Source organism: Arvicanthis niloticus, chromosome 11 (assembly GCF_011762505.2).
Source record: "Arvicanthis niloticus isolate mArvNil1 chromosome 11, mArvNil1.pat.X, whole genome shotgun sequence".
Lineage (NCBI taxonomy): Eukaryota > Metazoa > Chordata > Mammalia > Rodentia > Muridae > Arvicanthis > Arvicanthis niloticus.
In genome coordinates, this window is record NC_047668.1 from 58,981,262 (window position 1) to 58,998,461 (window position 17,200).

Sequence of the window (17,200 nt, forward strand, 5' to 3'; positions counted from 1 at the left end):
CACTTAACTCAGACCATTGTTCCTCTGGGAGCAGGAGCCAGCAGGAACAGTTCACTTTCTTATGGCTTAAAGACTATGCATTTATTTGCACAGGATGTTATGCATTAAACAAACTAGCCTGGTTCTTACTATATTAAAGGAATACCAAGTTTGGGAGGGCGCGGGGAGGGAAAGCTAGCACTGAAATTACTTGCTACTCAGTACTTGGAATCTTTTGACATTAACCTTGCCACATAAACAGAACAACAAAAGATTAGAGTTAAACGGCAGTGCTGATCTTCATTACAAGGCCCAACAGGAAGATTCCACTAAGACAGCCTCTTCTGTGTATCACACTACCCCCGTCTATGGGTTTCTACTTGCAGACCTGTTTGCCTGGAAATAAATCTGGGTAAATATTCTCCACAGTAAGTAGGACACTCTCTTTAGAGCCAAAAAACAAAACTTAATAAATCTCCATTATGGTTACCATACAAAAGGCCCTGTTCCAGATGCTTCAGAGATTACAAAAACAAGTGACTGATGGGCCATAGGTGTTGGGAGTTTATATTTATAAAAAGAAATACCATTGATGAGCACAGGTTTTGAAATGGAAGAAGATGTATTCCCATCAGTGAGCACCAGGAAGCTCTGCCATGGGAGCTTCAAAGAATCAAAGCATATCCTGAGCTGAGCCTCAGAAGAAACAAACAAACAACAACAACAACAAAAATGGTCTGCTGTAGAGTGTGTAGCTGGAAGAGTGGGCAGATGTAAGGCTACTTCTGTTTGGGGTTTACAGTGGTTTTTTGGTTGGTTGGTTGGTTGGTTGGTTGGTTGGTTGGTTGGTTGGTTGCCTGCCTGATTTTCTGTTTGTTTGTGTGGTTGGTTGGTTGCCTGCCTGATTTTTTGTTTGTTTGTGTGGTTGGTTGGTTGGCTAATTTTTTGGTTGGTTGGTTGGTTGGTTGGTTTGGTTTTTTTTGTTGTTGTTGTTGTTTTTTGTTTTGTTTTGTTTTGTTTTGTTTTGTTTTGTCTGGTTGTTTGGTTGTTTGTTTAGTTGGATGGTTGGTTACTTGGTTGGTTGATTGGTTGGCTGTTTAGTAGGTTGGTTGGGTTTTTTGTTTGGTTTATTGGTGGGTTGGCAGTTTTGGTTGGTTGGTTGGTTTTTGTTTTATTTTGTTTTTAGTTTGAGAGTTTTTTGAAGAAGAGATAGTTACTCTCTCAACTGACAAAGCAAATAAATAAAACCATTTGATTCCATAAGCACCAGGGAACTGGCACATCAAGAGACAAGCATGCCTCCAGTAGTATTTGGGGAACACTACTTCACTGTAACCACACTTCTGGGACTCAGACATGTTTTCTACATGCTTAATTTGTCAGCAAAGTGATGAAACAAAATTGCTCACTGTGATCCCAAGAGTACCTTTCATTTCTTGCAGATTGTCAAGACCCTTAAATATTAGAAAACTTCCTCTGGGACCTGGGAAAGGGCGCAGGAGGTAAACCTGAGCAAGTGTCAAGAGAGTTCTGATACTACTCACACACACACAACCCTCATAACCCACATTAAAGCAGGGTGGACACAGTGAGCCCCCCTTAATAAGAACACTCGGGAGGTAAAAACACAAATTCTCTAACCCAGGCTGGGTTTCCTAGACCAGACAAATCAAAATCTCAGACAGGGTTCAGCAAGGAAACCCCTCGGTGAGTTGCCTTGGTAATATAATAGAAAAGTATGGAGGAAGACAGCTGACATCAACCTCTGGCCTGGACATGCATGTGTGGACATGCACACGCGTAATAACAGAGCTACATCTTATACAACTGTCAGCTACCCCAAGAACAAAACTAGCATCTTGTACACAACTAATAAACCTTGAAATTCCAGATCCAAAGTAGAGAGACAATTCACATAAGACACGGAATCCACTTCATGACACGTCAAGGTCAGAGAAGCTATGATATGTAACCTGCTTGAGGAACATTCCTTGTATTTTTGCATCTTCCTGGAATTCTTCCTAGTCCCATATCTTTACCTTATTGGAAGGAAAAACGAAAACCTCTTTCATTTCACCACAAACTACACACTACACAAGCTTTCACGTACTCCGAGAAGGTTCCCAGAAGCAAAGTCTAGGTCTAAAGGGCTACGGCACCTGGAGCCTTGATCAAGTTTAGAGATACACTGACCCAAGTTGAGTAGGTATTTTTTCCAAAGTCTCTTAAGGCTAACTGGTGAGAGCTGCTTTGAGAGAAACCATCCCTGATTAACTGGGTACGACCACTTCTACTAGTTTCTTCTACTAGTTTAGTTGGGAACTAAATTCTCCAAACTTTCAGGTGCATGGGAATCCTCTTATTCCACTAACTCAAACCACTTCTGAGTAAAAGCTTACGGTCGTGTCTCCAACAACTCATGCTTTTCCTGATCCTGCTTTGACAATGAGAAATGACAACCAACTTCTGCAGAGAGGTGTGGGGGTGTAGGGCCTCCAAAGAGAACCAGCTGAAGCAAAGAAGTCATTTATTTCTCTGATGCTGGAGATTGACCCCAAAGCCTCACATATAGCAGGCAAGTGCTCTAACCACTGAGCTACACCCCAGCCTTTCCCTCAAATGTGCTTGAGATATGACTCAAGAGCTGCATACCGGAATTTCTTGACTAACAAGGAGACCCAAGCTGTGTCCACATTTATAAGAATCACAGTCATTTCATCCAGCTTTCCATAGCAGTGGATCGTGCTGTTGATTTTCATGAAATTCCAAAATATGACTAAGTATTTATATTTTACAAACACGACTTCAATGATCCTTCTATTTGCTACCTGCAAAACATCTGTTCACTCACCACATATATGTTGCAACTATGTGAGCCTTTATCTTCATGAGATTTTAAAACAAACCTAAGCAAACAAGCATGCAAAAGCATGGACCTAGAGACCTTTTTATTTGCTACAAACAGATTACTAGAAAAGCAGTCTTGAGTCCTACAGGAATATCAGACACCTGCCCTCAAGGCGTTCCATCGAGAATCCAATAAACATTGTTTCTCATTAAGTCCTAAACTGTGCATTCCAAAGATAAGAGTTCCGCATTTGCCCTCCTGCAGATACTAGCCCAGGGCTAGGTTGCTACCAGAAAGAAAAAATTGTACCCAAATACTGTACAATTAGTATTCTGACTGACAAGAGCTGTGTGCAATGCAGACAATGAGATAAGACGGTGTAGGATTTCTGGGCCCTAATAATTAGGGGCTGGATGACCACCTAGGATATATGGCTAGCTACATGTAGCTTTTAAATTTTCAGTTGGTCTAGCTCAGAGTTTCTTAAAACTGTGGGCTGGAGAAGGGGGTGTCACAAACAAATATGGAGTGTCACACACACACAAAAATGGCAATCTGAAATAATTCAGGTTTCCAAATGCACAGTCACCTAAAAATAACGCAAACTCAAATACATACTGTATCTGAGGTGTTTCAGACAGTGCTTACAGTGTTACTGTGTGACCTCCCTGCAGCCTTGATTCTGAACACACAGTGTTCACTACACATGAGGACGTGCCATTCAGTGCCAATCTGACACAGCCTGAATTAGCTCCACCCAGATGCAAGACCAGGTGTGTGTCATGGGTTGTAGTGTTTCTACAAAGTATTCTGCTCTTACAGAAATGTAATGCTTTAATTACAGAAAACAAAGACTTTTAATAAGTTCCCATTGTTGTTCCTCAGCATGTAAGCATCAAATTAGCATATTTTAGAATTAGATTTTGTTCCAATGTTGATTTCACTAATTGCTGTTTGTGTTCTAAATTTAAAAAAGGAAAAAAAAAAAAAAGACAAAATCACTAGCTGGGCACAGGCCTTTAGTCCCAGCACTTGGAAGACAGAGGCAAGCAGATCTCAATGTGTTCAAAGTTAGCCTGGTCTACAAGGTAAGTTCCAGGACAGCCAGAGCTACACAGTGAGACCTTGTCTATTAAACAAACAAACAAACAAATAAACAACTTTTGATAAATTGAAAATTCATTGACACTAAAGAGAAGGCTCAGTAGTTAGGCACACTGCCTACCAGGTTGGGTTCCCACCACCCACATGGCAACTCCAGTTCCAGGGGATCCAACACCCTTGTCTAGACTCTGCAAGCACCAGGCACATACACTCATACAGGCAAAACACTCATGCATGTAAATTAAAGGTAATTTTCTTTTAAGACAGGGTTTCTCTGTGTATAGCTCTGGCTGTCCTGGAACTCACTCTGTAGACCAGGCTGGCCTCAGACACAGAAATCCACCTGCCTCTGCCTCCCAAGTGCTGGGATTAAAGGCGTATGCCACCACTGCCCGGCTAAAAGTAAATTTTTTTTAAAACTCATAAATTAATTCTGATTTGGATTACAATAGACTTTCCAACGACTTCTGGAGGGATTTTAAATACACATGCATTTATTTGTGTATTTTATAATATTTTCTATTAATATTCATATAAAACAGCACTGTCAGCACTATAGATCAATTCTACAAAATATTGAAGATATTCCATATCCTGTAGTCGCAAATGTTAGTCCAACTTACATATAAAAATTAACGATGAGCAAATCAACTCTTCAGCATGCAAATTTGTTTTCATCTTTAAATAGCAAAATCATATGTATACCTTTGTTCCAAGATAGATATATGATTTATTGTCAATAAATGTTTGTATATCTATTTTATATGCCTGGGACTGTGTGATATGCCCTGTTTTAGCTCTATCTGAATGTTCAAAGAATCAGTTTGCATGTAGCTAACCAGAAGGACATTTCACCTATGGACATTTCCCTGACCAGCCCTGGAGGAAACAGTCCAGCTCACTCTTGAGAGAACAAACAACTTACAGATGCCTGAAATGAGAAAGCCTGTTGTGCCAAGCAAGCTTACAGCAGCGTAATTATAAATAATTAAGAGAACAGTCAGACTAAAAGCAACCAGATGCTTAAAGGGTTTTAGCAGAGAGACAGTGAAGTTGATTCTGTCAGCTCACAAATATATACTTCAAACCTTCGACTGTTACAAGCAAAATGATACCACTATAATCATTGCTTTTTTAAAAAGCCCTAGCTGTTGGGATTGTATCTGAGAAATAGGAGAGTGGAAATAAATCCAAGGAACAGTTCATTGTGTATTAAATCGGCAAAAGAGATATAAACAATTTGGTTATGTCAAGAGTCAGCCTTTGAACCTAAACAGTCGCTAACAAACGAAAGCATTACCAAAAAATGCATCATATTTATGTTAAATGAAACCAGGATGGTTTCGCATCAGCAAAACGTAAAGCTGGAATCCGGCCATTTCCAAGTCTCTGCTTTCCCTCCAGTCTCTGCGTCCTACGCCACCTGCTCTTCTGCCACATAGTCAACTTAAACTGTGCAGCCGACTCACTGACAAGGTCAAAGCAAGAGTCAACTGCAACCAAGTATTTGATGAATGTCTCCACTGAGGAATACACTTAAGGAGGATTTCAAACGCACTGTTATCACCCTATGCTAGTGCTACAATGTACCCACAGTGTAGCCTGGAGCCCGCACCAAGTTCCAAGGCCACCACAATAACATTCTGATACACCTCAAAACATTGTCTCAGAGCCGACTTGGAATCCCAAAGGCCTCTGGATGAAGTGAACCACCTCACACACATAGCTAAGAACCGGTTCAGCCAATCCTTGCGGTTCCGCACGGGACAGGTCTCACCCAGCTCACACCCTCCTGCAACTTCTCAAAGCGAATTAGTATGAAGGAATCTCAGAGCAGCAAGGCGAGGCGAAGGCAGTTCAGTTTTGAACACGCGTGGCCACGCGTTTCTTAATGATCAAAGTCAGAACGGGATGCGAGTGAGAACGTGAAGAGGCCGGCGTGTGGAAACCCACCAGGGTGCACAGCCCCGCGCGTGGGAAATACTCCAGGCATCCGGGAAACGCGGGCCTCAGCCGGGCACCCATCTCAGCCAGAGAGCAAATGACACAAGCACCCACTTCCCCGCCCGCCTGGCCAGGTCCTGGGAGGCCTCCGGGCACCTCGGTGCGGCCCGCACCGCCACCCGCCTTGGGGCCCGGCCTCCCGGCCTCCTGGTCTCGCCGCCCCCAGGGTCCCGCCACCTGCCTGCTCCGGGTCCCCGCGGAGCGCCGGCTGCGGACGCGGGGCGCAGAGGCAAGGCGCAGGGACGCGCTCCGGCCCTCCCGCAGGGGTCCCGTGGCCGCCGCGGAGCCTCCAGCACGGCAACAGCAACTCGCCGCCTTCCACGCCGCGCGCGCCGGAACCGGGCCCCCACGCGGGTCGGCGCGCGCGCAGTGCAGCCGCCCCGGCTGCGCGCAGGCCTCGGCCCTCGGCCCGGCGCACGCGCCTGCGCTTGCTCGCCTCCCGCTTGTGCCCCTGTGCCCCCTCGACAAGAGGAAGGTCTGCGGCGGCTGCACCTGCTGTCCCCAAGCTCACGGTGTCCGGTGGCCTTTCCCGGGGCCCCTGCCGTGCGGTGCACAAGTGGGGATCTGTCCAGCGCAGCACAACCATGCTCTAAAAGGAACCGTGGCTAGCCAGGACAGTGATTTGGGGCTGCAGCCGGCATTCCCTCCTCTTGCAAGGTCTTAGTTGGGTTGGCCCTATTTGGCCACCCCTTGCTTCATAGTATTCTGGGCTGGAAGAGCTCCCACCTACAGCATCTGGTAGGCAGAGACCACATCTTACCTTTTTAAACGGTGTGGCCATGCATGGCTTAGGGTAAGATCCATCAGTCAATTATCTGTTTCCAGGTCCTGCTGTGAAAACCCTTCTCAATACCCAGCTGAGCAATTGAAAAGGAAGTGTGCCAGCCAAGGGAAGAAATGAACAGTCACAGCCCACACTTCTGGTCCTGAGTGTCTGCTCCCTCTTTGCTTACCTTCTACTTCCCAATCTCATTTGTCTTCCCATAACCAGAAAGAAGTGAATCTGACCCCTCACAGATGTGGGCACTGGCATTCTAGTTCTTTCCCACGCTGCAGAAAGGCGTTGATCTTTAATGGAGACCAAATGTGGTCGACAAGTTTGTAAACTTGAGTTAAGAGTGTCACACCACAGCCATGCTCTGGGGGACCTCACAAACTATTACCCTGTTGGTGTTTCTTCCCTATCGTGTGGTAACTAACTTGCAGAGAGAACGTGTGAATGGATGTCCATCAGTGTCCCTGCCAGCCCAGAGGTAAGTGCACACTACACCCCAGAGTGCCTTTTTCCAGTTAGAACTATTGCCTCTAGAGGCTAGGAAAACAAACACAAAGACTTTCTCATTGCTTGAGTCCTCACAACGTTCTCCCACCAAGTGCCTCTAGTTGGACACTCCTAAGAAGGGACTCGCTAACTCTTAAGGTAGCTTAGACTAGCCTTTTGCAAAACATCCTTCCTTGAGAGGCAACAATCCAGGGTTGTTTCTGCCATGGGAACTCAAAGAACATCTAAGTTCAGTTCAAGATAGAACGATGGGCATTCTCTGTCTCCCAGGCTGCTCATGTATGGCATGGTTGCAACCCTACTCACCAGCTTGTTGAAGGATTCCTCGGGGTACATCCTGGCTTATCTTTAGACCTCTTAAATGTGATGCTCAGAACGGAACAGTGACCTGGTGAGTACCGAGGAGAGCCGACCACCTCTGCCTACCTCTTGAGCCTCTACTAACACAACCCAAGATAGCAAAAGAGTTGATTGAGGCAGTCAGACTACAATGGAGAACTGGGTGGGGCACGGGGCCAACTAAAACTCAGGGTGCTTATGCAGTATTAAATTCCACCATCCCACACCCCTGGGCAGCTGCCAGGTTCTCTCTCCCTGCAGACTCTGTCTTCATGCACTCTTGAGGGTGGTAATGTAACACGGATGCTTATCTATCCCTTGGAGGACTCCACCCCCTTTCCCTGTTTTTATCACACCCAATTCTTGCCTCACCCACCCACCTCCTCAGCTGGCTAAAAGAGAAAGCCATTTGCCTTTAGTTGGCTCTAAGTGCTTTTAAATGAATCCTGTTGCCATTGAAACACCGGAAAGTCATATGGATCTGTTGTAACAGGAGCTGCTGGTAACATTTCCGAGCTATGCAGTTTACTTTTATTGCTTTTTTTTTTTTTTTTTAAAGTATCCGCCAAGATACCATTATTAGTAGGTGATGGGGTGTGGCAAGCTGAGTGGATTTAAGCTATAATGAAGATCTCTGTTAGAACCAGCCAGACTACTGGATCTTCCTGCTACACCCAACATTCACAGTACACAGGCAAATTCCAAGGACAACAAGTCACCAGGGAGAGTCTGCCACTCACTTAGTTGCCTTTACTCCAAAACCTGAAACTACTCCTCAGCCATCAGGAACACAAGCCCTTATTGTTGTACTATTCCCTGGCGCACACACATCACACAAATTTTGCATCTAGGTCTTGCCAATTAATAGCAAGAAAAAGGGACAACTATGTGGGGCCAAAATTTGGAGCTAGAAGTAGCCATTGGAGTGGCTAGGCACATGGGATATGATCCGTCACAGGTGCTGAGCAGAATGTCATAATGAAACAAAATGCCAAGAGGGGATGGCATCCATCAGTGGTCAGTACCACAGAGAGAAGAGGCATGACCAACTGTCCACTAAACAGAATACTACCTGTAATAAAATTTGTCTTCACCACAAATTAAGTGGAACAGAAGAGTTACACTAAGTATGATCTGAAAGTCTCTCAAGACAATGTTTGGCATTGCCTACAAAAAATACCCTTGTAGCCATTAGGGAGGGCCAGAGATGCCTGAATGATGAGCAGGGATCACTCAGAAATTCAGACATTGTTCTTCCTCTCTCCACACATTAGGCAGGGTATCATTCAGAGAGGAGGAGAGGTTTTATGTAAGTGAGTACATGAGATACAGTCTTCTGGGAGAGCCGTGGGGAGGGGGGAAGCGGGGGACCAGCAGGGATGCTTACAGCGCTTAGCCGAACGAACTCGCAAAGTCTTCCTCTCTACTGTGTTCACAGGCGACGGGACTCTCTGCCTGGAACACCCAAAAGAAATCAGCACATTGTTAGAAGGAATTAGTTCAGCAAGGCTGCCAAATTCAAGATCAGTTTATAAACTCCAATAGTCTAGATCAGCAGCAGATAAGCGGGAAGGAGACGGGGAGACACATCATACAGAATCTGGGGATTAACTTAACAGCTTTGCAGGACTTTATGGAGAAGCTCTGAAAACTCTACTGAAGGACATAAAAATAAAAGACTGAACAGATGAAGATATAAGCCATAGACAGGGTGGCTTTGCACTGTAAAAATGTCAAGCTGATCACTAGACTCAATGTTTTGTTATACTAAAATTTTAATGTGCTCAATAAATATAAAGTATGTGAGGACAAATATAACTTTAAATAGGGCAAATTTCCAAAAACAAGAACAAAAGGAGGAGACGTGCTATACTAGAGATTATGTCTTTACTATATCATAATACAAATAACTGGATGCTGCTCTAGGAATAAACAGAAAAACTGCGTAGAATGTAGGGCTCTGAAGAAAAGCCCTGGATAAGCAAGTCCTTGGTATACATAAAAGTGGTACCGCAGGCCAATGGTTAAAAAAAATTAATTATTTATAGGACAGTGTTGGTCAAACAGGCTTATTTAATAATGAAAACAAAAAAAAAATCATGTGCCAAATACAAAGAGCAAGTCTGTGGAACATACAAAGGGAAAAGAATGTGTGGGAGATGCCGTGAATCTGCTGCAGGAATGTATTCTCAATACACAACTAAAGCACTGGGCATGGCTCTCAGGAGGACAAGTGGGCCTGACATGCTGGAGGGCCTGGGGTCAGTGACAGAGATGGTGGAGGAAATACCATCGAACAACTTCATCTGTTCCTATCAGGAACTAGAACTAACAAAGAACCACACAAATTTGTAAATCCTTACAAAATTCTTCCACTGAGTGGCCATAGTTGAATACCTCCAATAAAAAGAAGTAGAGAGTCAGCTCAGCAGTTAAGAGTGCAATTGTGCTCTTGCAGAGGACCTGAGTTTGGATCCTGCACCCACGAAAGACCAGCTTACAACTGCCTATAACGCTAGCTCCATCAGATCCAATGCCCTCTTCTGGCCATGGTGGGTACCGCACAATGCATATACCCAAATGCAGATACACACTTAAAGATACTTTTTTAAAAAGAAGAATGTAAAGATATGATAAATTGAAAGAAGCTGTGTGAAATGTATGAGCATAGCTAGGAATTAGTAAATAAAACAACAAAAATCAGTCAAAAACTAATAGAAAACTGAGGAAAGGGTAACAGTAGACAGTTTATGGGGATGAGTCTTGGTTTCCTTCCCTGTTGCTCTGATAAAATACTTTGACAAACACAACTTAAGAGGGGAAGGAGTTAAATTAGCTCACAGTTCAAAGATACAGTCCATCATCCCAGGGAAGTCAAGGCACCAATGCTTGAAGCAGCTGGCCACATCACATCCACAGTCAGGAAGCAGAGAGAGATGGATGCTGGAACTCAGCTCACTTTCTCTGTATTAGAATCTACTGCCTGAAGAATGGCTCTGTCCACAGTTAGGTGGGTTCTCCCTCATCAATTAACATAATCAAGAAAGGCATGCCCTGTAGGCATCCTGTAGGCATGCCCAGAGGCCTAGCCAAGCAATTCTAGATGCTATCAGATAGAAAATTAACACAGTGTGCTGGCTATTTTTATGTCAACCTGACACATATTAGAATCATCAAGGAGGAGGGAACTCAGCTAAGAAAATGTCTACCTAAGATTGGGCTGTAGGCAAGCCTGGAGAGCATTTTCTTAAATTGGTGATTTATGTGGGAGGGGCCCAGACCATCCTGGTCAGTTCCACCCTGCCCCCCCCCCAACACGCACATACTGGTGGTACTAGGCTCTATAAGAAAGGAGGCTGCGCAAATGTGGAGGAGCAAGCCAGTAAGCAGTACCCCTCCATGGCCTCTGCATCAGCTCCTGCTTCCTGGTTCCTGCCCTGCTTGAGTTCCCGCCCTCATTATTTTTGATGATGAACTGTGATGTGGAACTGTGAGTGAAATTAACCCTTTCCTCCCCAAGCTACTTTTCATCCTGGTGTCATCACAACAATAATAACCCCAAGAAACACAGACTCCCCAGTCTGTGCAAAGGAAAGCCCAGAATGTTGAGCAAGCAGTGAGATGTGCAAGAAATAAAAACAAAACAAAAAAAATGTCCAGGAAATGGGTGGACTTAGAATATACAATATTAAGCAAAGTCATCCTATCTCAGAAAGAAAAGAAAACCAAAACACATGTTCTCTCTCACACGTGGGTTCTAGCCTACAATGTATGCATGTATGCATGTAAACAAATGTACTGTGGTCATAGTACATGTAAAAAGAAGGGTGCCCAAGAAGAGGTAATATCAGGCCATGAGGAAGGACTGAATGCAGTTGTGAAAGATGATATAAATCTAATTGTTTTTCTAGTTTAACTCTTGTTAGTGTGTGTGTGTGTGTGTGTGTGTGTGTGTGTGTGTGTGTGTGTGTTGGATTCATGCACAAAAATATAATTGAAAGTTAAAGTATAAAAGTGATGTATATAGATAGACTTTTCCCTGTCAGAGGCAAAAAGAGGCAAAGACAATCCCAAATGCTGGCAAGGATACGGAAACAGTGCACATAGTGCATATATATAGGATATAGTGCACATCCTGCACTGCTGACAAGTATTTACGGTAATTCTGCAATCTGTAGCATAGTTGAGCAGAGATACTTTGTGGCTCAGTGAGCGCCATCCTATATATACTTCGGAGAAACCCTACAGCAGTCCTGTAAGCACTTCTTCCTGGGGTTTCCAGAAAGCCAGTCTTATGCCAGGTGATCTTATCTAATCCATGCCTTTATTCTATCTCTTCCTGATCCCAAGAACATATTTTTATCTCTGTGCTATAGACAGATATATAGACATGATAGATAAATATAGATGATACAGATATATCCAAGTGTCTCCTCGTCATCTGCTCTGTGATATGTCTAACATACCATGTAGGAAATGTAACTCTTTCCCGTGGCCTTGCCCACACAGATACTATGCTCTTCACTTTGCTCACTGGGGTCATCCTGGGCAGGAACCAAGAGAGTATTTCATAGCATTAGGATCAGCACTGCTGCTGTGGCACTAGGACAAGGAAATGAAAAGCCTGATCTCATTTTTAAAAACATTTATGTCATCCTTTATGGAAGAAACTTACCAGCCATGGAGCCCCTCATCAGCCACCAGCTGCTGAGGCCCCAGGCCTTCCACTGCCTCTCCTCGGCTTGCCCCTTTCTGACCCACTTCCTCTCTCAAGGCTGCATGTGGGGACCCCTGCTGAAGTAGACTCTAAAATGGAAAGGCCTCAGATAGTGCACACATCCTTTCAGAGTTAGTGCTTCTCAGTCTGGTTGCATAGTTAAAATATCTGAATGCCTTCTGCAGAATAAACCCTGAAAACTATCCTCAAATACTGTTGACTCAGGGTCTTGTTTAGACTCGGGATAGCCTATAAGTTTATTCTGTCTTTTGTTAGCAGTGATTCCCAATCAGAACAGATGTATTTTTTTCAAACCTAACTTGTTGCTAAGAGGGACCTGGCTACCCAGGCCCTCTGGCTAGTATCACTTCCAACCATCAGACAGCACCACCACTTTTAAAGGCCAAACTTGGGACTGGAGAGATATCTCAGTGGTTAAGAGCACTGATTGTTCTTCCAGAGGTCCTGAGTTCAATTCCCAGCAACCACATGGTGGCTGACAACCATCTGTAATGGGATCTGATACCCTCTTCTGGTGCATCTGAATACAGCTACAGTGTACTCATATAAATAAAATAAATAAATCTTTAAAAAAAAAAAAATAAAGGCCAAACTTGAAAGCCAGCATACAGAAAGACAGGGACCAAGGGAATGTTTCATAGCATTAGGGTCAGAACTGCCATTATGGCACACGGACATTTGTTTTCAGGGTCTGGAGAGACAGCTTAGTTAAAAAGCTGCCTTCCACACTAATATGGGGGTCCTGAGCTCAAATCCCCACATGAAAAGCTGAGTGTGGCAGCATCTGGGCAGAGACAGGAACTCCTGAGGTTCCCTGACCAGCCATCCTTGTTAACAGGCATCCTTGTTGAAACCAGTGAGTTCCAATTCAGTGAGAGACCTGGTCTCAAAAACAAGGTGGAGAGTGACTGAGAAAGACACCCAACACTGACCCCTGACCCACACAGACACACACACACACGCACAAAAACTACATTTTTCACACCAGTTATTTAAGTTTCTAGCCACCAAGGTGCTTCTAGAAACATCTCTGACACACATAAATAGCATCAAGCTACTTCCCATGAAAATTTTAGTACAATGATCCCCTTTCTACCATTGAAACTGGCATCAACAAAATCTCTTTATATTATATGTCTATCATTTTACAGAAATGGCAAAGCATGAAGAAATATCATTAAAAAACATTCAATCAAACAAATTTATATTTAGATACTTCTACAGAACAAAGAACTCATTCCTACAACCAGCAAGAGCTCAGAGAAACTGCCATAGGCCAGAACAGTTCAGAGCCCTATCCATAGCCTACAGTGTGCAGATCTTGTTTGGATTCAAACAAATACATATTAAAAAGAAATTCTTGTGCTAGGCATATGCCTCATGTCTATAATCCTAGCACCAGGGAGGAGGAGAATTTCTATGAGTTTCAAGCCAGCCTGGGCTACATAATGACTTCCACATCAACCCACACTACAATCTGAGAGACCCTGATTTAAAAAAAAATGGAAAGAAAGAATATTCATAGGACCACTAGAGAAAATTTAACCCAAAGCGGATATTAAATTATATCAAAATTTTTATTAATTCTGTTATCTATGATCATGACATTGCAGTTATATTTTATTTAAGAAGTCTTTATCTATTAAACAGTCATGAGGAATTGGATAAACTGTCTCCTGCCTGAGATTGCTTTAAGGTGTCTCACTAGTAATAAATGTATGGTACGGAAGAGAGATGAGCAATAATATATATAATAATTATAATACAGTAATTATTAATGCTGAATGATAACAGAGTGGGTCCTCCTTTATTCTTTTGCATGAACTCAGAAATTCTTCTATACTAAAAATGTTTTTTGCTTTGTTTTTTCATTCTGTTTCTAAGGAGCTCTAAAGAGGCAGGAATTTTATTAGATCTCTGTCACTGCTATATCACAAATACCCCAGTCTCTGGAATAGACCAGATTCGGGAAACATGAACTGACAGAAGGAACCAAGCTCTTCACCCCAGTCAAGATAAACTAGTCCGTCCAAGGCAGTGGTTCTCTTCCTTCCTAACGCTGTGACTCTTGAATGCAGTTCCTCATGTGGTGACCCCCAACCATAAAGTTATTTTTGGTGCTACTTCATAACTGTAATTTTTGCTACTGTTATGATCCTAATGTAAGTATCTGATATGCAGGATACCTGATTGCAACCCCTGTGAAAGAGTCATTCAGCCTGAAAAGGGCTACGACCCACAGATTGAGAACCACTGATCCAAGGCCTTTAGAAGCTTTAATGCATGCCTTCCTTTTATGTGCGTGCTTGACAGTACAAGAGCCTTGTGTATCATCGAAACTGACTTTTCATCAGTTGCTTACAAACCAATACTGTTTCACCCTTGGTCATGATAAACCATCATGGCTTTAATAACATTGAGTTGAGAATATCAGGACAGGCCCCTCCCCCCCACTGAAGCTGTACTGGGTTTGCACCTGTCAATGAGCATCCAATGAGTCACCTAACCAAAGAAAGCCATGGACAGACCAATGAGCTGGTTCCGAGTCACGAGAAAGTCTCCTTTGTGACAAAAACAGCATTGAGAATGAGAGCAATTCTGGCATCTCTCATCCAGGCATATTTGAGACTGTGGGAAATAGTCAGGAGAAAAAGAGATGTGAACTGCTTTTTTAGATTCATGTGGAGTTCAACACAAGAATAAGAAGTTCTTATAGTCTGTGCTTTTAAAGGTCCACAAAAATATAGCATGTAATAAATTTTTCATAATCAGGATAATCAGAGCCTTAAGGACCTGAATAGCACTTTGAAAAGCAACCAAATTATACCTGGGTCCAACAAATTACTAGAAATATGTTTAGGGCCTCCTACTCTGAGGGCAGCAGGGTGGACACTGTGACCAGGTATAACTTAGGTCGCTCTAGTTTTCCAGTAAAGAAGAAAGACTGCCATGAACATAGGTCATTGTGGGCAGCCTGAACAGAACCCCAGGATCATTTCTCGCCAGCTCCACAATCTCCATCTTTCTTCGTAACGTCCCTGAACCTCAGTTTGCTCCTTCGTAAAATAAGATAAGTGGTCCCTGCCTCCTGATGTGGTTCACTAGGCACAGGCCTGACTCAAAGTTATGTTCATGAATGCATGATCATCCAAAGACATAAGCAGTGGACAAGAAAGTCAGGCACCTACCAAAGAAATGGGCTGGCTCTCGGGGTTTTCCAAAGAAGAGACTTTCCACACCGTGAACTGATATGGTCAAGAAAGGTTTCAAACAGAGACATCCTGAGCTCATAGGGAGCATGACAAGATGCAGTTAAATGCAGAGCTAGCTGTCCTGGGAGCTTTGTGTGGGCTGTGGGTTGTTGTCTTTTTATGCCTTTAGACCTTTATGCATTAAATATCATTCAGGTTTCAATCCTTCAGTTGGAGAAATCCAGGTATAGAATGGGGCTTGCTACATTTTTCCACTCATGATCCCTTTCACCTCCACATTCACCTATGTGGAGTCCTGGGTCCAGTTTTTAAAAAATTGGTCAGGAAGGAGTCAGACAACTTACTCAAGAGCATATAGTAGGAAGCAGAACCAGGATTTGAAACCTGGACCACTTTGATCCAGGGGTTAAACTTTTTTCGAAGATTTATTTTTATTTTATGTATATGAGTACTTTGTCTGCATGTATATCTCTGAACTTTGTGTGTGCAGAGGTCAGCATGGCATTGAATCCCTTGGGACTGGAGTTATCGATGGTTGTGAGCCACTGTGTGGGTACTAGGAACTAAATTCTGATCCCCTCCAAGAACAGCAAGTGCTCTTAATCTCTAAGGTGTCTCTCCAGCCCCCAGAGATTGAACTCATAAACATGATGTTTGGGAGAGAAAGCTTGAAGACGGGAACAAATGTTCAAATTGTATTTAAGCTACAGAAGAGTCCTGGTCCACTCTGGCTACTTTAGAGACGAATGCAGACTGCAGGCTTATACACTAGAGATTTGTCTCACGCCTGGAGGCTGGCAAGCCAAAGACAGCACCAACAGATTCTGAGTCTGGCAAGGACCTTCTTCCTAGTTTATAGGTGATCGTCTTCCTTACCCTGCCATCGCCTGATGGAAACGGAAGTGAGCTTTCTTACAAACACACTAAATGCTAAAGCTATCACCCCTAAGAACTCTCACCTGTGGATTATATTTTAACACCAAAATGTGTGAGGAATCCCAACACTCTAGCTGAAGCAGTCTAACAGTGAGAAACTATGAGATGAACTAGAAAGAAAGGTTAAGGCTAGAATGGCCTCGAATGTCACATTAACAGCCTGAGACACTGTTCCATAGGGTCACGGAAAAGTCACCATGTGCCTCCAGTGAAGGAAATAGTGGGGACTTTGTCAGCTCTGTCCTGTCCTCCTCTCTGCCTCCTGTACCTGTTACACACTAAAGAAAAGACAACAATTGTTACAAACACCCCAAGAAATCTAAGAATTTTGAAGTAAAATTTAGCTACTGACAATAAGATTGCGTCAACAGTGAGAAAATGATAGTTCCACATCAACCTTTCACAAAAGTTGGTTATCAACTTAGCATGGAAATAAATTAAAATCAAAGCCATACAACTTCCAGAGGACACCAGAGAAAATCTAGGTAACAGTGGATTCAATGATAACTTTTTAGACGCAATATCAAAGGCACAAGCCATCGAGCATGCACACTCGCACAAGCAGGCACACACACACACAAGTAAAGAGTGAAGTAAATTGTAAAGGCTATGTTAAGACAGTGAAAACACAAGCCAAAAACCAGGAGAAAATCTTTGCAAAGTATATATCTGATGTTATCCAAAAGAGCTCAACAATAAGAAAATTCCTTAAATGAGCAAAAGATCTGAACAGACACCTCACTGAAGAAGAAACATGA

The 17,200-nt window shown here is 43.3% G+C and overlaps 1 protein-coding gene across 5 annotated transcripts in view; it reads right to left on the bottom strand.

Annotated features, from left to right (window-relative positions):
- Positions 1-17,200, bottom strand: part of Clip4 (CAP-Gly domain containing linker protein family member 4) — an 85,492-nt gene that overhangs the window by 67,005 nt on the left and 1,287 nt on the right. Inside the window, exon 2 of one of the 5 annotated variants that reach the window (XM_076942248.1) lies at positions 8,944-9,011. The exons of 1 other annotated variant lie outside the window; for it this stretch is intronic. The gene's annotated coding sequence lies outside the window, so the exon portion shown is untranslated. Of the gene's footprint in view, positions 1-6,116; positions 6,280-6,695; positions 6,716-7,523; positions 7,683-8,943; positions 9,012-17,200 lie in introns of those variants that run through there. 3 more of the 5 variants (XM_034514060.2, XM_034514061.2, XM_076942247.1) reach the window with 3 other exon arrangements.